Here is a 26,651-nt window from a genome sequence, read left to right on the forward strand (position 1 = left end):
CTGTAACACAATTCAACGTCAACCATTAGCTCAGATGAAAATGAAACTGCGGGTGGAGACTGAATAGCTCCTACTGCGCAAAACTCAGCTACATAAACACAAGAAAAATATACCTTTCTCCTCCTCCAATGGAATAACATATCTTAGTCGTCCATTAAACAAACAATTTCTGCCTACGCTATTGCATTGGGAAGCTCGGCTGCCATTCATCATACCCACCAGCCAAACTACGTCTACTGCAGGACAACGACCTCGCGCTTTGCTTTAAATTAAGCCGGCCGTGATCACCAGCGGCCACCTTATGCCCGCGAGCTGCTTAATCACGGGTAGATTATAATAGCGCGTTTCCAGGACGAGGGAAACAAGTGACACACATAGGCGCTGACTATCAAACACGTCTATCGTCTTTCAGTGAGGGTATGTGCTGTAGGAGGGGGGGTGGGGGGCAGAAAAGGGTGAAAACGAATTTTGGAACAAACAAAAATTCAAGAACACGTTTTTGAAGACAACCCATAATGAAAAATTCGCCAGGTATTTACCCAATAGCTAGATCGACGGATGGCTGATACCCAGATCGCCCTTCTGCCGTCATGTAACAACGAGCCGAACTCAATACTTTATTGCCGCTCCTAATTACAGCCGCTCATCTGGCTTTCACTACCTTCTGCTACGCTTACATTCTCTCTTAATCCAACCCGTTACCATAAGAGACTACTATGCATTCGCACTTCGTGCGCTGCCCACTTCATTTAAGCTAGCATATCATTAACTTGCGTTTGTTCCCTGACGCACTGTGCTCTCCTCCTCTCGCCTAACGTTACATTTGTTATTTTTTATTCTATAACTAGCGGTTCTGTGCTCGACTTAATTTCAGGCCTCGAATTTTCTTCCATTACACCCCTACCATTACACGGCTGCATTGCACACTGCTATTTCAGCTAATTTCCGGATCTGGGAAGCAGGGACGTCAGTAGTGAATGCATAAGTGGCAGCATACGCCTGCAAGAGCTAATCCAATATTGCGTGCAAAGCGAATTTCGTTTGTCGAAGAATGAAGAAAACTAACTCCCGTTGAAAAAGGAAGACGGTGAAAAGGTTCAAATAACGAATAAATGAACCCAACAATGCTGATCACTGCTTTAATTCCTAAGCATGCCTTGCTTGGGTCAACGTCCAGCTACGTCACACGGTGAAAATATATTTTTGTTTCTTTTTCGTAATTATTTCATGAAGAAGATGTGAAACGTGATCTAGAAGCATCGATTGTTTCAAGAATACTGTGAACGCTGTAGCCTGCGTTACTTTATAGGCAAGCTACTTCCAGTTTCTTCAATAAATTTGCCGTATGGTTCTTATACCGTGGTAAGTGTCTTAACTGTTTCCTCTGGGCGTATGCGACAGTTAACCGACAGAAAGAAAAAATATTAATATGGCGTAGTTAAGAACACTCTCCTAGCGTTCAAGGTGTTCATTAAAAATGTGCTTCTAAGCTTTCTAGTGTAGGCACACCTACTGAATATATTTTTTAGAAAAAATAGACTTATCTAAGCATGGGAAAAGTTTGTTCTCCTTCTTCTTCTTAAAAAAAAAACAATGTAGTGGATAGGGTAGTAGAACCAGCGGCCCCAAACGAGAACAGAACGCGAATTTCGCACATAAAAAGCTGTGCGTTCCGTCTTTGTTCGGAGCTTGAGATCAACAACCAATTTATATCAATTGTTCTCCTGCAGCACAGGACCTGTTTCTTTTCATTGTAAAGCATGACTGCTTCTCCCAGCGGGATAAAATGAAGAAGAAAAATGAAACAGAGAAATGAAGTTATATGGACGTGTTTCGTCTGACTGCGCCCAAGGAAAAGCCTTTGGAGCACAAACACTGACACAGGCTGCATGATGAAGTCTTCCTCTGTTCCCCGCCTGCCGACAGGAAATCGCTAGAGATTATTATAGTGGGAGACGTTAGCCTAGCAATTAACATGGTAGTCTAGAATCGTAATAATGAAGTCTCTCACACTCCCTCAAGCCACTTGCATACCCATACACAGGTAGGAAAAGCACCGGGTGCCTCACTGTTGGCGGAATTCAGGAACCCGAAAGCACCGATGAGCGTTGGCGCTCACCGCAGACCGATACAAGGCGATGATATTAGTGTGATAGCGCTACTTCACGATGTCAAACCGGCTCACCAGTTTGTGTGAAGCTTGACCTTGAGCCTGACCTTGGGCAAACTATAAATAAATAAATACCATAAATATTGCCGCTGCTAGAAATCGAACCCGCGGCGCCGCAAGAAAGATCAGCTTCGCAGGCCACTGCTCAAGGCCACAAGGCTAAGCGGCAAGTCGCAGAAGAATGGATTTAAAATGCGCAAAATTACGGCACCCAATTTTCTTTCCTCAGCATAAATAATTTCCCGGTGGTTTTTCTTAAGCAAACTACAATGAACAAACTATTTTGGTATAGTAATGAATGTACTCACACCTGCATATGGATAAGGAAGCATAAGGATGCTCAGGAATAAAATGCTGCTGTTTCTGACTTTGTTCCAGCTAAATATTTATAAATAAGACTTTGCCTTTCGTACATATACAAGTGCGTGCTTATAACCTCTGTCGTCTCTCTACCTTCCTTCAGTCACTTATTTCTCCTTCATTTGTAAGAAGACGTATGCAAAAAAAAAAACTTTACATCACGCGATTACTTTATTTCACAAAATACATACCTAATTTTTTTTATGAAACCGAGTGTTGAATGCAATGGGAAGGGGAAAAAGCATTGAAGCTACCTAGAAGTAAAGTAAGTCTGGGGAGCTTCAGCTTATAACTTATAAAAGCACGCACGGTCTCAAACAAAATATTTGACCGGGAGAGCCTAACGCGGCATTAAAATAATATTCACCATACACAAATGAATCATTTGTCCAGTATTAAGAGTAGCTGTTGACATGTTGCTGCGATTAGTGATCATTAACTTATGGTGAAAAAAAAGTGAGCTTATCCCAGCATCAAGCGCACTTAAGAGAAGGAAACTAAAGCTATGAGGAAACTAGAAATTAGCAGAAGGAACAGTAGACACCGTACTTCGTTCACAGGTCCGAGGGGGGTGGAGGAGCAAAACCTGACGAAAGTAGAGCCACTCAAGCATTTTAAAGGCAAATATATGAAATTTTGCAGCCTGTGCATGGCAGGGATCGGTAAATTATTATCCGGAACGGCTGAAGACGAGTTCGTGATGTGGAATCCACGCAAAAGTGATGTCTTGGCTCCTTCCAGCGCCTTGCGTTGGTGCATTGGTGAGCGTGTGTGTTTTTGTGTTCTCTCGTTTGTAAGGAACTGAAAGCACGAAGCACATTGTGTGCGGTGTACACCATCATTGTTGTGGTTACACAACTACAAGACGGGCTAAAATTTACTCCCGTGCCTTCTGACATTTTGCGCACATTCAGCAGATCCTCCAAGCATTCCGGGAGCAATGTCTCTTTTTCTCTTTGCGCTGTCCGACACTTATTACTACGTTAATATTATCACCGCCACGCTTCGAAGCGCCGGCCGCGTCACGCTGCATTCTGCGCCAAAAACAAGCGCGATTTAAAGGACAAGGAGAAGGTGGGGCGCAGCCCAGAGCGACCACCCACCGCCCGCGGGAAGCCGCGCTCGTGACATCCGGCTAAAAACGAGCGAGACGACGACGTCCGAGTCGGTCTCGAGGCTCGTAAATCGTCTACAATTAGGAGCCGGTCGGCCGCGCGCGCTCCAGTGTGATTGCTCCCTAATAGACGGTCGCTGCTGCCGGGGATGCGGTGGCGGCACGGGGAAACGACGACGAGGCCGCAGCGTCGACAAATTCGCGCGCAGGCTCACGCACGCACGCACGGGACACTCGTCAACTACGGCAAACGACTCAGAGGCAAAGAAGAAGCTCGAAAGAAAGAAGAGGACAGAAATGAAAGAAGGAATGTCACGGCACCGTATAGAAAGTAGAGAGGATAGCTATACGGGCTCGACTCGTATCTGGTCTGGGCACTCGCACCGCCCGACTCGCTTCCAGACCCGCTGGCTTTTTCCTCACTTCCTGTTTTATTTCATTTCTTCCACTTTGTCCTTCTCCGTTTGCGGTGGCGGCCGCGAGCAAACACTGCCAGCGGCGTCAACAAGGCCCCGGCGGTCTCCGCTTCGGCGAGGAGAGACGGATGCGTCGCACAAAGAGATGGACGACAGCGGCAAGCGCGGCAAGCCGTCAAGTGGCCCTGGGACACGAGCGCCGGAAAAGCGTGTAGAACACAAAACGGCCTCAAAGTTGCGCTGTGCGGAGCAGAGCACGCGCCTATGCCGCAGAACGCCGCTGCACGGTCCGGCGTAAACAACCGCGCTTGTCGAGCTGCTGCGTACTTGCGTCAGTTCCCCGTCATCGACGCTGGTTGGTGCACAGCGACGAGAGGCTTTTGAGCCAGCGACGAACGGCGCTGTTATCGTCGCTGCACAGGAGCGCTGAACGTCGAGCAGACCGCGAATCCGCTCTCTTCGATACCAGCAGCGCGAGGGACTTCTTTCTTCGGTCTTGCTTTACGGATGCTAACGTTGCACGTAGCATGCACCGCAATGCGCCGCTCTTTCTTTCTGTTCAGTTTTGGAGAATACATTGGTGCCGGGTGAAGGGGCTCGCAAGACCCTATTTCTACAAGGAGTGTAAAAAAATAAAAAACAAAATTAAAAAGAACACCATTGACAGTATTTCTGAATCTGGCTTACACACACCTGACTACATCAGTGCAATGCAGAAAAGACGTCTTACCACGAAACATTCAGGTTTTCTGGTGAAGTCCAGTTTGCACGCCTGTCAGCCTCCTGACGACATTTGTCAAACGCGGCGAAGCCACTGCACCAGGGGCCTATGATTGCGTTGACAACCTGGACCTCGTACCCTTCTTGTCCTAGCTGCACTCTGCGGTACCACACCAGGGAAGCCTTTCGAACACGTACGACCCGAGCCCATGTGCTCGTGTATCGTGGGGAACCTGCAGCGCAGGTTCACTGGCTGCCTGTGCACGTAGATGATGCACCATCAGCAACACATATCAAAAGCCTGTTACTTTCCGACGTTTAGGACTTGTTCGCGGAGCAGGTTCATCCGTTGTTTGCAGATGAATGTCTATGCCATACGAGCCCGACTTCACAACTTCACGGCGTGCGCTCTTGGTAAACGAGCGTCCTATAATATAACGTGTATAAAATATGCTTGCCGTTTAATGCAAAAGCAACAGGATGCAGTAGCATAAATTACTCGGAAATGCATGTAGCGCGACAGACACTACAAAAAACAACGTATAGACCCGAATTGCTTGTCCCGTTCAGATTCTGTCTTCTGCTGTCTCTGTCGCGCCACATGCTTTTCCAAATAACGTAGAACCAACTAGCCCAGCAGAAACTTTCACTGAGCCGTGCATTTATCGTACGGTATCACACAGCAGCGCATGCCGCAGAAGCACCCTTTCCCCTCCCAAACAAACAAATGGTACTTGAAGTACCAGGTAGGCACAGCGTTTCGAGCGGAAGCACCGAGCGCCAGTCAGTGGTTGCTGCCAGTTCGAAAAGAGAGTTAGTTGCTAGCGAACCGGAGATCGCAACGCCTGCACCTTTTGTTTTGCGGCAGCGTTTGCTGCGACCGACATGCAACGCGATTAAACAAAACGCGTTATAGTGACCGCCAGCCACCGCTTGTCACAGTGGTTTGGTTTTGGTTTTATAGGACTTAGCGTCTCAAAGCGACTCAGGCTACGAGGAACACTGCACCTCAGTGGAGGCCTCCATATAATTTCGACGAGCTGGGGTTCTTTAACGTGCACTGCCAGTGGGACGTACGCTGCCATTAATACCGCCTTCGGGTCCTTTTGCTTCATTCGGGTGCAGGCAAGGCAGGCAGCTAAGCGCTACTACGTATATGGCACGGGTATGTGTCACTGTCAGAAAGACAGGCAGTAAGCCTGCGCGGAATTAGAAAGCTCTGAAAGTAATGTAATCAAAACTCTGAGGACTGCATTAATTTGTTTGTTTGCAGCATTATGCCAGTATGCTGAATGCGGACGAACAACTGAAGAGCGACGCCAATGAAATCGCGACTCTCCGTGACGCACGCACAACGTGACATTCTCTGGCCGACTCGCGCCGAGTGGAAACCAGACATGCAGAAGGGAGGCTGCACGCCTTCTTTTAACATTTCTGCAGAACACGGATCTTGTTTTTAAATGGTGACAGCAGGAACCGACTATGGCCTACTGTGATTGAATGTGTGCGTAGATGGTGTCTTCCGATGTGGACTACTTTATACTGTGAGGGAATGTGTGTATGGAGTGTGGCACTACAATGGCGTATGTTCTACTGTGACTGAATGTGTGCACAGATGGTGACTTCTGGAGTGGACTGTGATGTGAACTGTGTGGATTGATTGTGTGCACAGATGGTGACTGCGGGAGAGAATGTGTTCTATTATAAGAGACTGTGCGCTTAGCGGGGTAGATGCGGCATTGTTAATATCGAAGGAACGCTGCGGTGGAGCAATTGCCGGCAGATAAAGCAAGGCTAACCCCACCTGTTGCATTCAACACCTCAACCTCAACCTCGCGCCGGAGCAGCGAAGTGACGATAAGCGGAAGCGCTGCAGCGTGGGCGGGGCAGAAAATGTCACGTTGTACGCGCGTCAAGGAGAGTCGCGATTTGATTGGCGTCGCTCTGCGCCATCCCGCAAGCGAGCGGTTTTCGAATGGCGCGAGAAATCGCCCAAATTAGTCGTGCCACAGCGTCGAGGATAATCGCGCTTTCAAAATTCTAAAAATTGGTACTGCTATTACTAACGGTCGGCTACAAACCCCTAATTTCAATTAGGAACCTATCGTTGACAGCTAAAAGTAAACTAATAGAATTTAGTTACTCACGTTACTAGTTAACACGATTCGGCTGTTTCTTGACGTCCATCAGCATGGTATTATTACTATGCTACGAAAGCGCCTCTTTACCTGAAAGACACTACTTTTAAAAATTATTTTCCCCGAATCACCTGGCATATATAGGTTAAATGCATGCTTCAGTAAGCCGCTCAAATTGTTATTGATATGCACACGTTTAAAACACTCTACTATGCTCCGTATTATATAAAAAAAGCCATGAACTATTCATCCAAAGTAAGGTAAGCTGTTTTTAGCAGGGAGCCATGATAATAAATCGCAGTGATAGGCTAATTTTGGCTTCTCGTTAAATTGAGCTTCCTATATTTTCTTTTTGACCACACGCCGATTCTGGAGGTAGATCAGAAGGCTGAATACAGGAAGCATTCGCTGTCAAAAACAAATCGATTTGCATTAATGTTAGCGGAACATGGCCATGGTGCTCTTTCGATTTTTGTTACTTGAGTTCCGGGAGCATCTTCGATGACGAGAAAAAAAAAATCGCTTCTCGTAAGCCGGTATTCTCGGATTGTTGTGAAGACGCAGTGCTCTCTGTAAGCATTATTAAGACGGTGCACTGATGTCTTACCGAATAACGATCTTAAGCCTGAATAATCCTGCTTTCCTTCAGTCCGCCTACTTTGATCGTTTGCAACAGGAAGTATTTTATGGATGGCATTTTTATGGGACACACATTAATGGAAATGGGTACCAATTTACTTTCCTGTCTTTTCCGTCAGTGAACGCAAAACTCTGTAACCTAAAGTGGCTTGAAAGTGCATTCCATTCCTTCCGCTCACACTGCATTTTCTGGGTGCCGACATTTCCACACAGCCCGTTTTCGCTACAGTTGCGGGCGAGTTTGAAGCATCGTTTAAGATTACGCCGCCTTGCCGAGTGAGGAATGGATGTGACAGGAATCGTGCGCTCTTTTCTGCTCAACACACGAAAATACCATTTACAGTAACAAAAATTACTGTCTGAACTGCATTGGGGGAGCAAACACTTGACCCTTTGCCACTGCATTGACAGCGAAAATCAGAACGCCGTGCTTACTACAAAGCACGGAGCAAGATAGAAGGGAGCATCGACTGCGCTGATAAGAGCGGATCAATTCTGCTACATAGCAAAAAGCATATGGTAAATGCATCTGATAGGCGGCGCGAGTACTTGGCTTTTGGGCTGGCAGTACGCTCCCAGTGCGCTGCTGCTCCGGCGGTTTCGGGTTCCTTGGCGCGAACGGTTTCAGCACCTTATTATGCAGGCATGTGCATGGATGTTCCATGTCAGGAGACGCGGCTGTCACCTTCTTCATGGCTGCTGTGTGGCTGTGTGCACTGGCGCGTCATCTGCGACTGCTGCGCGGCCGGTCGTCACAACATTTTCTTTCGCGGCCGTGCCGACCGGTGGCGCGTCAGTGTGTGTGTGTGGGCGTGTGTGTGTGCGTGTGTGTGTGTGTGTGTGTGTGTGTGTATGCAAGGGAGGATAGCGAAAGGAAGAAAGCGTGCACAAAGCTGCGTCGGCGAGCGAAGGGCAGCGGAGGGGGACCGCACAGCGCAACCCTGAATGTCCCACGTTCGTGTAGCAGAATCACGCCTGCCGATGGCACTGCGCGCTCCAGAGTCGGCGTTCTTTTCTATCTTACTTAGTGGTACAACGCAAGGTACAAGAACATAGAGACACCACAACACCGAATTAAAACAGTGTTTTGCCCATAAACATCCGCTACAATTGCGGTGAGAATACAAGGGAAAGAGAACGGAAGGAACAAGGGCAAGATGAAGTCCACCAAAGAAACACTTACTTTTGCCACTGTTTCTTTCTTAATGATCGTGATTCCACAGTAAGCAGTACAAGCCTTCTGTTTTGCACGTAGTGTTACAGCATTCTTGTTTCCCTGACTGCTTCGCTTTGGTCATTGTCGTCGGTCGTCTCATTGTACTGAATCTAATGGTGAGTTCCTTCTGCCACGCTTCGTCCGCTCATTCTCTGCAATGCTCTTCTTGAAAATGAAGCTTTTCCTTCGAGGTGATAGCGCCGGGCTCGCACACTGTTGTTGCTCTCATAGGCAAGTTTACTGTGAAGGAGGGCCAGTTTTGGGGGCAGCAGAAACGATGCAGAAAAACATAACGAGTTGAACGTACATGTCGGCCCTTCGGCAGGCTTGCGAGACCGCCCCAAGGATTCAGCGCTCGTCAGGAAATCCGCTTAGCCTCTGCTATGCATCCTGTGGCCATGTGATTGCGTTGCTCTGTTTTATACTACCAATATACGCCAACTAGCCCAAACTTGCTTTAAAAACGACAATTTGACAGCCCTGTATGTAGTCCGTCTTTTTCGTTTTGATGCGAAGCCGAGTTCCCGAGACTCCTCACAGCGGCGAGAAGAGCAGCTGAGCAGTGTAGGACGCAGTGTGACACGCCGCCAGCGCCCCCCCCCCCCCCCCACCCCAGCGACTGGGACGGTTATGGATCGACGGCAGCCGTGCTCAGCGCCGGCGTCTTCGTCGTACTCGCACGTCCCCCCTTTCATCCGTCGCTGCCTGTGTCGGCATCAACACAGGCGGCAGCAGCTCGCCAGGAGCAATAACCGAAGCGACGGGCGGTGGCATCGGTGGCCGGCTTTCGTCCCAGAGGCTCCTGCTCCTCCTACCACTGGTGTAGCTCTTTTATTTTGATTTGCTTTCTTTTTTGCGTGCACTTACTCCCTTTCTACGACTCCGCTTAGCTGCAGTGGGCGACGACGACGCCGCTGGTGCAACAGCGGGAAGCCCTTCAAAGCGCGCACACCGACCAAAACAAAGCTGGCCCGGCCACAAAACGCGCACAACAATGCCGCACGCAGCACCAGCGGCGTCTCCTGCGGGCCGCCGCTGTGAAGAGGAACGCCAGCGGTCGCCTCGCATGGCCGACCGATGAAGCATCACTTCTGGAGAGTTTGGGGCGCACTCTTGGTGTCCCCACACATTGGTTTTTCTGTTTTATTTTCTGCTGTGTCGCCACGACGGGAGGGTGTTCGGGCACCGATGTGCGAGTTGATAAAGAGGCACCGCTGAAAAATATGCGCGCCTTTTCACGACGTTGAAAAAGATGCGCGGCCGACCGAAGTATGGCGAAAAAGTTTCTGGGGGAAAAAAATAACTGAAGGAGAGTGCGGCTCAGGGAAACTTCGAGTGGCGTTAGCTCAAAAATTGAGCACTGCACCTCGCCTTGACACCCGTCCGCTTACAGCTGCCCCTCTTCTCTCGATCCCCGAAGTAAGTTTGGCCGCGAGCTTTCTGCATGCTGCTGTATTTTAACGGCTAAAGCGGCCAATGTCTTATCGAGGGGTACTAATTGCCTCTTTCTAAATCAAATGTGCGAAAAAAGGGGGTGTCTTAACACATGCTTTGCTACTCGAGAAGCTATCAGAGTGTTGTGAAACTTTCTTGGTCACGACTGGCATTTTGGAGAATTTCTGAGATATTTGTGGCTTTTTTAAACTTCTTACTTGTTACGCAAGCTGTCGCTGCCAAATTGGGTGAAACCGAGACTGATGTGCATTCCTAACTCGACAACCGTCGAGTGCATTAGGTGCTATCGTCACCGCCCAGTTATCTATTCGTGGACACATCTTCGATTAAAAGGTTTATTTAATACCTGCATCTCCTTGATTCAGTTACAGCAGGAGAGGGTGGAGTAGAAGGAAAAACAGTTAGGCGTCACTTTTTGTTGGCGTGTATTAGTTAAAAGCCATTTTGAAGCTTACTACAGCAATAGCCAAATAAGTTTTTTTGTGCAAATTCGATGTTCCCTTTGATACTCAAGGTGCCTGCACATCGAATTCTCATGCGCAGGGTACTTTTTCACAGTTCAGTATTTTTGGTTCCAGCAGCCCATTATAAAAACAAAGAATGCACGGGCTTTCGTTGGTAGTAGTACTTTTCGCAGTGCTCGTAGACATTCTAGAGGAAGCACTCGGTTATGCGAGAAGAATTACACCCGTCCCACAAGAATAAATTGAATGCCGTTAAATGTGTAGTGCGTTAACTTTAAATGGAATTCGCGTGGTACCACATTCATAAATTTAAAGACATTAGCCTTACTGCCATGAGCGACCCACTGAATTCGCAACAAATCATTCTCCCGAGCAATGGCACTCTCGTCCCCATTCCACATGCAGAAAAGCGTGCACCTTTGTTAGTTACGAAATCATATTCAATAGCAAGTCGTTTATTCATTACTTTCAGTGACATGTGTCATCTCTACTGCATTTCACATGCGAAGGGCACCATTTTTATCAGCACTTCTGACAGATACTCTCTGTTTGTGTGCTGACGTGCGAGTTTGCAGCTATCTTTTCGACTTTTCAAGCAACAACAGCGGCATTTTCTGCAAAAGTAATCTTTATATTACATCTAAACGACTCTGCCGAGGTGTTCCGCTCATTATCACTGTTTATATTCAGGGGAATTTTCTACTGCCTTGAATACGTTACCGTCATTGTGACTTTCGTATAGTGACACTAAATCTGGACGTGCAGTACAAATTAATTATTCACAACAGCGCAGCTAACACGGACGGAAGGGAGACTTAGTGGAAACTTGTCTGTGTTCGCTGAGCAGTTGTTACCATGAATACATGACCGACATTCTTGGACAAATATTTTCAAAATTGAAAAACTGTAAGGTACTTCTGTAGAAATATTGAAAGTAATGGTCCATTCTTCCGATATATAGCTAAATATTTTGCATACAGTGTTTTCATTCCTCGCATGGCGCACTTAAGACTGTCATAACCAATGGGGAATGGTTTTGGCGACAGCAAAAACGTTAATAGCTACAAAATTCACGCCTGTCGACGGGAGATCTGCAGATATATATATATATATATATATATATATATATATATATATATATATATATATATATATATATATATATATATATATATATATATATATATATATATTTCTATAGTGAAATGTTACTATATATATATGAAAAATAGCGCTCATAAAATCTTTCCCTTTCAAAATTGCTTTTGTCCAGAATTGTTTTGTTATCTACACAAACTCGCCCAACTTTCCTCACTCATCAATGCAGTAAAAACTCAGAAAATAGTGACATTAACAAACTTAAGGCATTAAGCATTTAGTGCCATTTCGTGTACGCGTGTGGCAGGGGTATTAGCAGTCTGTGTCTATTAGTCTGCGAATACCTGTCCACTCAAATAGTCATTAGCCTTATAAAGGACAGACATAACAAAAGCAAACACCATTTCTTTCCTTTAAAGGTTCAACCGCAGCGGCGGCCTAGTGGTTTGAGCATCCGCCTCGCATGCGAGAGATGTGGGGTTCGATCCCCAGTGCCGCCGGGTACCCACCAGTGATACAATGGGTACAAGCTTTCCCCTGGTCTGGTGTTCGGATTCATTAGGGTGAAATGCTTGGGAAATGGGTCTTTGACTCCACCTTGAGAAGACAAAAAATACCTGTGCCGTGGCGCTTTTTGGCCTCAGATGCCTTCGCGCCATAAGAATTCACAGTCATCATCATCATCCCTTTAAAGGTTGTGCTGAAGTACGACAGCAGCCTGGATATTCAGAGACCATGTTATACCTTCTTCTGTCGCAATACTTTTGATCGAAAAAAAAAACATTCGAAACAAACCACGCAACGTAAGAGGTATACAAAGAACAACCCAATGAACAGTGCCAGAGGACAGAGCACGCTCAAAACTCCGTGTCAGGAAGTGTGAAATCCCGCCCTCAATGACCTAAAGCTACATCAATTGGTCCACGTATTCGCTTTGTTTGCCTGCTCCTGTCACCATTCTTGTCTTAATAATTTTCAGAAATTCCGCAAAGTCGTCGCCTTGTCTGTCGTCTTTCTTTGACTGCAAACTGGGCTGAAACCCCATCGCAAGCATGAAGCGTTTCGATCTAGATATATTGTTTACAATGCCAGTTTTTTTTTTTGAGCACACGTGTTTTTAGTTCTTCGCACTATAGTTTTCCATGATTTTTGTTTATCTCTATCATCGCAGAAAGTAATCTTCCAAGGCATACAGGGCAGCAACGTTACTCAGTGTTGAAGAGAGCCAAAATCTCTGTACTTAATGTTCTGATTCGAGAAACCCTTGAAAGACTTTCTTTCCCAAGCATCTATATATGAAGAGCACGCACTTCGCTGAACATTTCCTAAATTATACCTAACTACCCCTCGCGAAGATATCACGTCTGTTCTTGGTAAATAGTCCTAGCTACCATTACAGTTCATGAGCGCAATGCCAGGCAGCCGCCGGCTAAGCGGCAGAAAATTGCGGCCTCAGATGGTCCATTAAAAATACCCATAAGTGAGATGTTTTGACATTGTTCCTGGAAAGTACAAGATCTGAAAAAATTTCATCTAAGGCCAGCACTGAAGAATCCATAGTGCGTAACTTCTCTTCGTATTTTTGTTTTTGCATTTTGCCCAGTTGAGCATGTCTATCGATTGCTTGTGCCGCCCTTCATTCCTGAGTGCCACGACGACAAGCGCTGTAAATATGTTTTTTTTGGGGGGGCTGGGGATCTGACAGAGAACGCAATCTTCCGATCCTTAGCACATAATTAAAACGCCTACGGGTGATAACGAGCTAATCACCTTGAAACTCACCCATACCGAAAGCTTTGTTTATGCAGGTTTAAAAACTCGCTGACATGCAACGGATATGGCTTGTTAAGACTTGTCTTTTTTTTTTTCACTCTAAGTTAATATAATTGTTGCCGATGTTCGCTCAACAAATGGCAGCGCTCTGCTGGCAGCAAAAAGGCTGCACCGCAAAATAAAGCTAGCTGTTTCGTTTCTGCTATTACGACGTCCATGTCAATAAATAAATAGATAAATAAATCCACTGAATGATTAATCGATTGATCTATCACTTGTTTGATCAATCAAGCAAACAAATGCTAATAAAAGCGGCAGATAATTCCAAAAGCATTAAAATCATTTGTTTGACCAAGTAAACTTCCGGCGGTGCTTTTATATATTGCAGTAAACAGTGTCCAGTACTGCTTTATCTCTTGATTAATGCACATACGGAAAACGGCTGATAGTGTTCATGCCTTGGTAATATTGCTTAAGTTAGATCATACTTGGTATGAAATCTTTCCACATGTGCGCCTAACATAAAACTGCAATTAGTGCATTGGGGGAAATTATAATGTTACCCGAATTCACTGTGACAGGATGTTTTGACACTGAAAACTTTGTAGTGTATAAGAGAAAATAATATTTGGAAATTTTGTGGCTCTTGCGATATAGCTGATGTTCAGTAATGTTTTGAAGCAAAAAGGTCTATTGAACAGGCAGTTATGCTTATTAAAGATAAATTGTTGAAAATAAAGCAAAGAAACTCCTAAGCCTGGGTGTTTTTATAGGTCCTGGGAAGGCGTCCGATGCTCTACAATATGATATATTAATAAATAAGCTAGGGATGTGTAGTATTCGAGGCGCTGCGCTCCGAATGCCATAAACAACCATATATCTAGTGAAATAGAGATAAAACGGGGCGCCGCTCAATGACCAATTTCGGGGCCTTTACTATTTCTTATATATACCGAGTGTTTCAGTGAACACTTCCAAAAACCTTTAAACATAGGCTTTTTGTGGTAAAAATATGGCTTTTGCGGCATAATATTACCAGTGTTGGCGGACACCAAAAGACCAGTGAATCATCTTATGTAGTAAACTGGTTGACTACTTATTAATAACTAATTTTTAAAATGGTATAGTTAGGCGCCTAGTTGCAATTAGAGATTTGCAGCCTTCCATTAGTAATAGCCATACCAGTTTTTAGAATTTCGAAAACGTGATTACCCTTGGCGCTGTAGCTAGATAAAATTTGGCCTTTTCGACTAGTTACGTAAAGTGGAGAGGTTGCTTTGCCTGCATGCTTTCGAAAGCGCATCTTATTTTTGCACGATGCAGCCAAATTTTGTCGAGTCGCAGCGGCGAGAGTATTCGCGTTTTCTAAATTCTAGAACTCATACGGCTGTTGCTAACGACTGGCTACAAATCTCTAACTGCAACTAGGCGCCTAGGTCTACTAGCTAAAAAGTTAATTATTAAATATTAGTTTACCAGCCTACTACTTGAGACGATTGACCAGTTTTCTGGTGTCCGCCAACACTGATAATACTATGCGCAAAAGCCATATTTTTAACCTCAAAAGTCTAGTTCTTTTTTTAATTTTTGAAATGTGTTCGCTGAAATACCGGTACGTGAATAGTATAACTATGATACCAGGATTTCTTCAATTAATCAGGCATGCAGATGACACTAGCATATTTTTTACGTTGAAAAAAATAACCAGTTTAGAAAAAGTCTGTTGATTATTTAATAAAACTCTCTAGGAGGCTACAAGCCAGTCCTATAGGCCTAAATGTAAGAAATACTAAATATATAATTTTCAAACCCGCAAGCAAGCGAGATTACTGTCCCATCAGCATTAGGTATGAAGGCAGCTAACTGGACGAGGTCACTGCGGAAAAATTTTTCGGATTGCGATTTAGTAGTGATCTCTCATGGAACGACAATAACAACAGCCTGAAGACCAACTTGTCACCGGCTACTGGTTGTGTTTACCGAATTAAACACCTAATTCCACCTTGGCTGACGCAGAGCTTTTATTATTCTTCGTTCTATTCTAGAAATAAGCTATAGTACTTCAGCTTGGGGCACAAGTCATTCCAATTACAGAAATTAATTACTTTACAAAAAAGCGTTAGGCACATACGAAAATTATTACGAGGAATAAACAAAGATAAAAACGCATACACTCTTTATCAAGCTCAACATATTGAGGGAAGACAAGAGGTTCTACTTTAAGTTGCTACAATGGATATATATGAATGGTTTGCAGTACACTGCAAACCATTCTTGTACACTATCAGAGATCTCAAGATCCCAAAATAAGGATGCTGTTAGAACAACTTATGGCTGCCAAACACTATCTTTCCAGGTTACCAGCATGCTCAACAAAAGATATATTAAAAGAACGTGTTGCTGGGCAAATTGCTAACTGCACATCTTTGGTTACAGGCGCGAAAAACAGACGCAACACAAGGCAGAAAGACGAGACGGAGCGCCACTCACAACTGATCTATTTGAAGGCAAAGCGGACAAATATATGCCATCTTGCACGCAAGCAATGCTATCATCTTCAAAGTATATGATTGCGAACGAGTGAAAAAATTTTTCTCAGCCTTATACAAATATATGGACGTGTCGCTGATGCACATGCTTCCCTTCTTTGCAATAAAAAAAGCTTCGATTAATTTTCTGGCTTTTGTATCTTTGAATAATTTTTTCACTCGTTCGCTATCATATCAACTTTGAAGATGGTAGCATTCCTTGCGTGCAAGATAGTATATATTTGTCCGTGTTGCCTTCAAATAAATCACTTGTGAGTGGCGCTCCGTCTCGTCTTTCTCCCTTGTGTTGTGTCTGTTTTTCGCGCCTGTAACCAAAGATGGAAAAGATACATTCTTTGAAATTACAATAAACCATTTGCTGTCTTCAAGACCGATTTTAAGAGAGTTCTTTTATGCAACAATCTTGCTTATTCCTCTCATTACAATTCCCTCTGTGCAAGCATGCGCAAGCCAAAAATCAGTGGTTTCTATTTCAGCATCAGTGCATTTTCGTGCTTGAAATGTCTCTATACATATAGTGCATATTTGTCCATGTGGCCTTTTCTGCTTTCCTCGAAAAAGACAAAAGTCGCTTTGATATAGTGTTTTATGCTGGCTATGTATTTGCTCTTCATTTATTAGTTTGTGATGTATTGTACTCACCTAAAATATAACTTGTAATTTCTTATATGCTTTTGTCCTTCTCAGACTGTATCTTTATAGATTTTTTCTGTACACACTGCCTATGTCTATGCCTATTTTACTTTTAATTTCATGTCCTGACCAAGGGTACCGTTGTGTACCGGCCTGCCGCACAGCTGTATTTTTTCACGATTGTTAGTCATGTAGCAGGGGCCGAGGCCCCGTCAGGAGATATTGAGCCTTTAGCCTCGGCCCCCTCTTACACAAAGAAAGAAAGAAAGAAAGAAAGAAAGAAAGAAAGAAAGAAAGAAAGAAAGAAAGAAAGAAAGAAAGAAAGAAAGAAAGAAAGAAAGAAAGAAAGAAAGAAAGAAAGAAAGAAAGAAAGAAAATATCAGCAGGAAGCAGGAGCAAAGTGAGCACATAAAAGCGTAATCTCAGATGCTTTGCCCAAAACGTGCTTCTTGAACTTTTAGCGTGCTTTCTTGCAAAAACAAAACATTCCGTTACGCATTCTCTGTCGCCTGCCCTATAAGGAAGGAGGTCTTTCATGTTCACTCATGCGCGTAGATAGTATGCGACTCAGTGCAGGGACACATATAACCTCTCTGAGAATAAGAGGCTATATGAACAAAAGTTTAAATTTTGGGGTGAAAGTTCGCCTTCAAAGCAGCACCAGCAGCCGTCGTCTCAACTTACATACTCTGCGCAATAAAGTCGCCAGCAATAAAGCAACACTTCTTAAATCGTTGTTTCGTGCGCCTTTTCGATTCCTTGGGCGGTGAAAATGGCGCAACACAATGCTTCGACTGCTGCAAAGCGCGCATGGGCTAAGAAAGGCACGATTTATTGCTGGCGTTTCTTTGTGGATCATTGTTGGCACCGACAGGCCGGCTAAGGCCGGGGGGGGGGGGGGGGGGGGGGGGCATTGGGCGGATCGCTTAGAGCTTTCGCGACCCCCCCCCCCCCCCCCCCCCTCTGGCGATCGAAACACCACAATTGCGCAGCACGTGCTGCTCAAAATATAGAGAAAATTAGAAGGGCAACCTTGCTCATCTATTTGGAAAACTCGCCGATTCCACAGGCCTTCTCTTTAAAGAAGAACGAAAGTAGGGCGGCAGAATGAAAAGGAGGGTGCATGAAAAAGGCATAATTGGACGGGAGCGAGTCGGCTATTTGATGCTGCGATGACTCCTACCATGTACGCCCTCCATCGCAGCATTGAGCAGTCCCCGACCTCTTCAGTTGAATGGCAGTTTGAAAGCACGCACTCCTCTCGTGTCTGTTATTTCACGCACAGGAAGCAGCTCGGTTGCACGCTTGCGTGCACTATTGTGTCGAGCACGAGTAAAAAAAAATCTGCCGTGCACATAGGACCCCCTCGGCACTATCACGTCCAAGTAACTACTTCTTGCAACCATTAGTTTGCCCAGAAGTCTGGGGGGCACACGTGTAAGGATACTGCCTAACTTCTTATCTTCATACGTCCTCGTTCACGTTATAGTTATTACTGCACATCGTGCGCGTGCGGTACTTGTTCCTCACAGCGGAGCGGATGCATTGTGCTAGAGTCTTGCAAGGCCATTCTAGTTGCACGCGATTGAGCGCGTTTCCTGCAGTGTTCAACGAATCAAGCAGGCCCAGTAATTTTACCAGGATCGAATAAACTACTTTTCGTGAAGCACAGTATCGCTACTTTCTACAATATTTATTCAAAAGCTCCCCCAGCTCCCTCACTTCTCTATTGTGGGTCACGTCACTGCTCCGTTTTATAAATGCACGGAAAATTCCGTCCATTTATAAGAAGAAAGCAATAAAAAAGAAAAAGAGATGACCTAACTCAGTAATACTGACAACAACAGAACGCATTAAGTTCTGCTCAAACCGCTTCACGGAATAGCTGTTGCTCGCAGGGCAGCTAGCATGCGAAGCTGGGGGATGGCCGCGGGGAATCTCCCACTCGATCCTCTCGCCACTTGACTGTCCATGCTTACAGCCTTTTAACGATAACAGAATAAACAAAAACTGTGCGCAAGCATAGCGACAGCTTTGGCGTACGATCAACGCAGTCAAAGCGCATCTCCCGAGAGCATGTACAGGGGGAACAAAAGAAAAACGCTCGCAAAGCCAGCGCGGCATTAAGGGAAGTAAAAGGAGCCGCCCAATTGCCCTTTTGCGCACGCCCCGGAGGCTCCCCTCCTCTATGCGGATGCGAGCGCCTCTGTATTGATCAGCCAATTCCTCCGCTCCGCAGTGTTGCGCCGCCCGCGCCTCCCCGTCGGCTAAGCCGAGGGCCGAGCAACACGAGCACGGGGATAAGAAAAGCGGAGCGACTTGTTACTCGGCACAGGTTTCTCCCGGTCGTCGCGGGGGCAGCATTTCGCTTTTTTGCGTACCTCTCTCCCGCACTGGCTATGCTTCAAGCTACTCTCCCGTCCCCCTCCCCCATTTCCCTCTCCTCCATCCCCTTTGTTTGCAGGCCTTTTTTCCGCACTGAATACTAAGCCGGCCTCTGCTTGCTAAGCTGAACAGATGGTTGAGGCCTCTTAGACTGAGATGCGTGACGCGTGGCTATAGAGGCTACGTGCAATCCGATGTTCCATGCTGATGGCTCGTAAGGAAGCGTATAAATACGGTTGCGTTCAGTTGCGCTTTTAAAGCCCTAACGCGGCCAGAAAATCCAACGTGCAAGAAAATCAGCGAGGAATGAAGGAGCAAGCAAGCCGAGCTGTGATCCTTGTCTGCTGCTGTCCTGTTCGCTGTGGGTGTTCCTGATATATAATAATAATAATCTTTATTTGCCATCGTACATTTGGATGGGAGGACGGCGGGAAAAAAGCTGCTCGCAGGCAGCTTGACCAGCCCACAGCCCCTGTTTTTTTTTTTCTTTTTTTGGCAGAAGAAGCACAACAATACATCAAATCTGTACACAATTTGGCACAGTAAATTAACATTCGCTACAGTAATCGCGTCTTGATAAAAAAAAAATTCCAGTCAGTACAAACAACAGAATAACATGAAATCACAGAAAATGAAAGTATCCGAAATCATGAACTATACATAAGGCGGAGATTTCTGTAAGGACATGAAAATAAATCAAACCCATCTAATTTGTAGGTGTTCAAAAGAGAGGGTAACGTGTAAGATAGGCGCTGTTTCCCGGTGTTCAGACGAGGAGTAGGAACTAACCACCGTTCTGCATATCTAGTGGGGTATCGTGGCAAATTGGTTTGCAAGTTTGCAAGACCCTGTAAGCTATTCAGATTGTGTCTTAATTCTGTTTTGATCTTCACGCTGAGTCGGTATTTATATAAGTTGTATATACTAATTACCTTGGCATTGTGAAAAAGGTCTGCAGTGTGGGATCGGTGTGATGTATTATAAACATGACGTATGTATTTTTTCTGTAAAAGATGTATGCGCTGTAAAATAGACGGTGCTGCGGTTCCCCATACGAGTTGACAATAGTTAAGGTGCGAGTAAAAAAGTGAGTTATATAAAAGCAATTTGGTTCTCGTTGATAGCTGATATTTTAAACTGCCTACCAAGCCGGTGATTTGAGCTAACTTTGTTATGAGATAGTTTATGTGATCATTCCAAGACATATGGGAGGAGAAAATTACTCCAAGACACTTGAAACTCTCCACAATTTCTACGTTACGGAAGTTTAGTACTATGGCATGATGTGGCGGGATGATTTTGTTTATTGGCCGAAAAAAGATTGCTTTGGTTTTCTGTTCATTTATACGCATGGAATTATTTGTTGCCCATTTTCCCAACGCTATCATTGTGTCGTTACATGCGGATATTATTTCTGAGATATTTTTTCCGGAGAAAAAGATGCTCGCATCATCCGCGTACATAATAAATGTTACTTCAGGGTTTATGTTTATAATATCATTAAGGTATAGATTAAACAGCAGTGGTCCTAGTATACTACCTTGTGGTACACCAGCGTGGATAAATTTGTGGAGAACCAGCGTGGAGAACGGGCATTATTTAGCTGAACCACTTGCTTTCTCTGAGATAAATACGACCTTATTAGTTGTAAGGCAGTTCCGCGGATGCCATATCGCTCTAGTTTTAGCAACAGAATATTGTAATCCACCAAATCGAAGGCCTTTGAAAAATCGACAAATACACTAAGTGCCAGAAAGTTTTGTTCAAACTGCTCAAGAATAAATTCTTTTTGTGCAAGAAGTGCCAGTTCGGTTGATTTGTTTTTAGTAAAGCCATACTGATGTGAAGTAAGAAGATTGTATTTGTCAATGAATTTGGATAAGCGTATGTGCAAAAGTTTTTCAAAGACCTTCGAAAACACAGGTAATATGGACACCGGTCTATCCCAGCTTATGTTTTTACAGTTAACTGCAGCCTGTCATCCTAAACCCGGACCTCATGAACGCTCCAGTTGAAAAGCCTCGCTCACTTTGGAGAGCACGTTGCGGCACTGGTTGGGGCGTGCTTTAATTCTGAAGGTGGCGCTACCAGCGCTGATAGAAAAGAAAAGCAAGAATGGCGCTTGTCCAGTTGCTACCTTCTGGCTTGTTTGTTACGCTTGCATAAAAAGCTATTGTACTCTGTTCTTTACCTGTCAAAGAAAGAGTGCTTTGGAAGCAGTCCTAACGCAGGCTTGTAGTGCACGTCTTAATATTAGCATCGCGAAATAATGAGCGATATTATATGCAAAACCGTGTTTGAATTCATTAATAATATCATTGAAGAAAAGTTTGGTAGATGGTAAACAGTGAAAACACAGACAAGTCACAGTAGCGATGCACTCAATACAATTCGCGTCAGTCAAAGCCATTCTTTCTCGTTTCATGTAGATTAACAAGGTTTCTGGTGTAGATTAAACTGGCACGCAGAACAACATCCTGAAAACTACATTTCTTGAACATGAATATGTGTATTCTTTGTTCCATATGATAGATAGTTCTTACCTAACTCTCTCTTCTAGAAATATTATCTTGTGAGTATTCATAAACACAGCAAACTGATGCAGTTTACATTTTGCCCAGCCATATTTACCAGTTAAGCGGATTGCGTTTTAATTTCTTAACTGCTTCTTCAGCTTTCCTCCTTAAGACACTGCTAGCTGTGCGGCTCCATTCACGGCAAATGTTTCTTTGGCGCTACACTGCTAGCTGGTCAGGAATGCAAACGGTCTTATTGAAGTTAGCAGCTCCACTAAGAGCGGGCGGTACAGAAGCACCTCACCAGCAATGCTGGAAGCTAAGCGCCGAAGTAATTTTTTTTTTCGCGTGTATGATAAACAATCCTGATGTGTGGGGCGATGTCCCTCCTCTGCCTGTGCTTAACTACAAGGCACAAGGTCGTGTTCTGCGGAGCGTGTCAGAAAGAAGAGGGACCCCTTGCTTAAGGCAGCCACGTTGCTGTGTAGACCGACTCACGCCATCGGCGTTTCCTTTCAAACACAGCAGCGTCCACGCGGTTCGAGCGCGGAAGGCACACGCCGAATCTGCTGCTTCGGTCTTCCCTCGCTCGACTGTACTTGCCGGTAGAAATTACGCGCTTGCCCCTTTCTCACTTTCCGAGAATCCTGCGTGCATTTTTCCATGAAGCGCCAGATTGCGACGTGCTGCTTCAACCGGAAAGAATGCAGATCCTCTTCTGCAAGAGACGCATATGCTCGCACACGCCTCCAGCCCTTGGCCGCCCACCGTCCGAGAGTTCACAGGTCCCTCGGGCGAAATCCGCCGCCTATGCATGATTCCAACGGGGGGCAGTTTTTACTGCCAAGTCTTCGCGGCGTGGAAAGGGGAAAAAATGGAACGGAAATAAAACGCCTAGCGAAAGCCAGTGCGTGATTCGCAGACTTTCTCTTTCTGGTCGTATCTCTCTGCTCTTTCCAGACTTCACTCGCTATATACGGCAGAACATCTAGCGACCTCAGCTCTTATCGTAAAACAACGACTCAGACAGGCCGAAACAAGCCGTGGCACGCCACGCTGTACAGTTGCTTGCATCTGTGCTTTGATGCTCACACGAATTTTACGAGCAACTCGACAAACCAGTCTCCGCGTTTGGTCCGGAAGCGAAACCAAAGGCGAGGCATTCCACGGAAACCGGTTCCGTCGCTTTCCGAAAAAACTAGTTTTAATTTGATTGCACAGAAAATTTGGCCGCCTAGATGCAGCACTAGGAATATATTTTCACCTGCTAAACATAACACGTGAGACAAGAGGTGTGTCACAGTGAAGGGCAAATGAGTAACTTCAGAAATTTGGGGTTTATTACACCGTATAAAGTTTTAGCGAGAGGCCATTTTTGTTTTTCCTCTGCCTTCGTCTGCGTCTGACGCGGTACAGAATTCAGCCGGCGAGCCCGTGTTCAACATAAATCCGCAAAAACCACCGTTATGTGTAGGCAGCTTAAAATCAAGAGCTGTTCTTTTTCACCAACATTTCATAGCTTGGCCTAGAATCCACGCTGCATAATTAATTGCCTCGTATGTGCCGGGTGACAGGCTAGAGAAACGGTTGATAAAAAATTTTATTTTCATAGATTAAAGGTATGCTGTCTACGCTGCTCGTTATCGTGAATTGCTTATGTGTAACTGACTTCATCGCCGGGGCTGTTTTCTGTATTAATACACCGTGTTTTATGCACGAAGACGCGTGCGCGCTCTGGCACATTTACTTTAAACTGTACAGCAAACTTGTGTACTACTTCGATGTCATCTTAAGGGCCTTGTTGTTTCCGTTAAGATCCCTATGATTTAATTTTAAGGGTAGATAAGTTGTACCGATCTATTATTCTCGCCCACTACGCGGCACGTCTTGCCCAGTGTGCCACATATCGTTTTTGTGTCTCAGCTCCTCTTGGTGTCTATTGATAATTAAGGACTCCCGGTAGCCTTGTACAAACCTTTAACGAAACGGAAGTAATTACATGTGTAGGAAACTCTGGTTAGTTTCGATTTTGACTACTTCAGCGCCCCTGGTGACTGGAAGAGAACTCATTCTTGAAATTCGATCATTCCTGCGCCCGCACGTAGCCCAATAGGCAGCGGCGGGGACCAAATTGTCTGAGGCACGGGGACACGAAGCTGCTCTACTTTAGCCGGCAGCGGTTTGGACCCTTCTAGTAGATGAGTGAAGCTTGATACCGTTGTCGTAACGACAATACGACACTTCAGTCAGCTTCCCTGACCACATGGGAGGAATTGGCGCTGAAGTCTGTATTGGCTGAACGGTGACTTATATGGAAATTTTCTACCCCTAGAAAGGCCAAGAAAGAAACTTTCCCTTCACAAAACGCTTCGTATAGGTTCCTCAATTTGGCAGAGCGGCAAAACTAGCTCTAAGAAGCAATACCGCATAGGGGAAGACTGACCGCGACAAACACGCCCCGAGATATGTACGCACCGAAAAAGAAAAATGCTGAAGGTCTCAGCTAATCACTCACCAGGCAAGTGCAGATCCGTGCCATTAGGTCGCCCCCATTCTGCAAGAACAGAAGAATATTTCTATAAAAATCAAGAGAGGAGGAACTTATACGGGCTTTGCGAGAGTTTTAGGGAAGCAAGTACGCAAACCTGTAAACATTTCCTAGGAGGTGGTCAGAAAGGAAGACAGAGTTAAAATTTCATGCCCTGAAATGGTGCAACTTCCAACAAACAAATGAAAAAGCTAGTTTCGCAAATAAGCGCGAAAAGTAAAAGAGGAACATCCAACACAATATCAGGCAATTTTCTGTTCTTTTACCCAGCAAAACTCTATCCAGACCACTTTGAGGATTAAATAAAAGAAAAATTGAAAAGTAGATTCTAAAGCCTAGTAGCCCTTGTCAACAGAGGCCCTGCTCTTCGTCGTTGAGTAGAAACTAAACAAAACTCTGGTTCCCAGAAATTGGAATGTGCGCGCCCCTGAGAGAAGTTATTTGCCAGGTTCAAGAAAACCAAAATGTTGGGAAAAAAGCCTCTTGTCTTTCAGTTTGCTCTTTCTCCTCCTGTAGTGTTTAGTAACAAACCAGGCGTTAAGTCTCGTTAACTTCTTTTCTAGCTTGTTGCTGCCTCTCTCTGTCATTAAGATGTGAGGAACAAGAGCTGGGCGAAACTCTATGTTTGGGCTCCTCTGAAAGCCTACGCGGCGCAGCAGAGTATAGGAAGATACTAATTTTTTTTGCCGCCTTTGTGTGTTCTGTTTGTTCATTCCTGAAACTGCACATGAGTTAGCGCAGTTCCTTTTTATAATGCTGTTAAACGTGTAAAGTCAGCCTTGTCGCATTCAGACTACGAAAGCGTAGCGCGCATAAAGAAATATTCCTTGTTCTGCAGCTATAAATGTCAACAAGCGTAGCTTTACTCAATGTTGTGTAATCAAGGTTTGCTTGCTTTCAGAAGTGCATAATACAAAACTAAACAACGGGTTGTGGATAAAAGGGCTCTTAGTGACGCCAACTTATAATGCAGGGTTTTAATTAAAGGAACGTATGCGACGCAAAGCTTTCTTTGCATAACCTGCACTTGCTGAAAAGCCTTTCATGGAGCTTATCACAAGCAGAGATGACCAGGAATCGCGACCTGTAATGCACCTGGCGAAGTGCGAATTGATACAGAAAACTGCAACTCACAATGGCGGCCGTAAAGGGCAACCATATAGCTTCGAGACAAAATCAGGCAGTTAGTGAACAACACATCCAGCTTTTTCTCAGAACCCCGTGATTATTTTTTTAAACGCTTGTTCCTGCACTCGGCACTGCACAGGCGCGCAGTAGCTTCTTTTTTAAACCATTATTGCCTGATACTTTTGGAATGGCTCTCGTGACGAGGTTCATCGTTAAGAAATGGTCTCGGTCTGCAGGAAGGGCCCGATTCAACTGTCATTTACTGCCGTGCACTACACGAGGCGCTCATGTGAAAAACGCAGCTGCACGCGAGGCAGGTGCGTTTCAGGTTCTCCTAGCTCACTCTTCAGCTTGTATCATCATCGAACTCCAATCTTCCATATACTGCCTGCCTTCCTATTTTCAGTCCCCCTATAAAGGAAAGAAAGGCTTGTATATGAGAACCAGTTGGATTTTTCTTAATATTCTCTGGTTTCGCACATCCGAATATTGCACAATTATCAGTGAGAACACAAGCATAGGCTTTGGCCCAGACTGAGGTTGGGATAATATCTTATACTGCTTTCTCCAGAACGGACAGAGGCACATCTGGTATAAAGTGATCCAGGTTCAGTCTGCTTTTGCAGTGGTTAAGTAGTCTTAGTCTCGAGTGCTGACCTGCTGCATAGTCGCGTGCAAAATTTTGCAGATATTACCTTACCTTCTGCGCTGCCGAAAATTAACGCGGCTCTCATGGATGGCGTAACTTGTAAACTACATTCACATCCGTGTCTTGAACGGATTGAAAAGTTAAGCCTGCTTAAACACCGCCATCAGGTATTTACTGTATACACCCATCACCACCCTCTCCATCATGCCCCTGCCTCCCGACGGAACTGCTTGCACCTTTTAATTCCATCCCAACTAATGAAGAAGTAATATTATGAAGAGCTGATGTTGCAGTGTATTGAAGTAACAAATGTACTACAGCTTGCTGGGATGAGAGTAGGCCCGCATCCCCTTTCCTTGCGGATGTACCAATGCCCAGCAAGCTAATGGCAATGACTGTTCGTTTTTTAACTCACTGGTCAGCAAGACTGAGGCGCTTTACTAATAGCCCGAAAGCACTGGAACACAGTTCCACAAGACGACTGCAGCTGTGAGACCACCGACAACATATTTTCCACCGCTTTTGACGGTATTGAAATCTTCAGCACCGTTTATTGCTGGTATCCGACAGCACGTTACGTTGGCAGGTGAGGTCAATGTAGACAACAGCCGTGTACTATTCAACACAACGTCTACCGGACAAGAGAAGAAGCGTTGAAAAAGCGCAATCGCCCAAGGTGC

At 45.1% G+C, this 26,651-nt stretch overlaps 1 protein-coding gene across 21 annotated transcripts in view; it reads right to left on the minus strand.

Moving 5' to 3' along the window:
* Positions 1 to 26,651, minus strand: part of LOC144136224 (protein turtle homolog B-like) — an 873,939-nt gene that overhangs the window by 668,332 nt on the left and 178,956 nt on the right. For 13 of the 21 annotated variants that reach the window (XM_077668378.1, XM_077668372.1, XM_077668375.1 and 10 more), the window contains one exon: positions 24,162 to 24,200. The exons of the other annotated variants lie outside the window; for them this stretch is intronic. The gene's annotated coding sequence lies outside the window, so the exon portion shown is untranslated. The remainder of the gene's footprint in view (positions 1 to 24,161; positions 24,201 to 26,651) is intronic. 21 annotated transcript variants of the gene reach the window in all.

This window comes from Amblyomma americanum, chromosome 6 (assembly GCF_052857255.1).
Source record: "Amblyomma americanum isolate KBUSLIRL-KWMA chromosome 6, ASM5285725v1, whole genome shotgun sequence".
NCBI classification, from domain to species: Eukaryota; Metazoa; Arthropoda; class Arachnida; order Ixodida; family Ixodidae; genus Amblyomma; species Amblyomma americanum.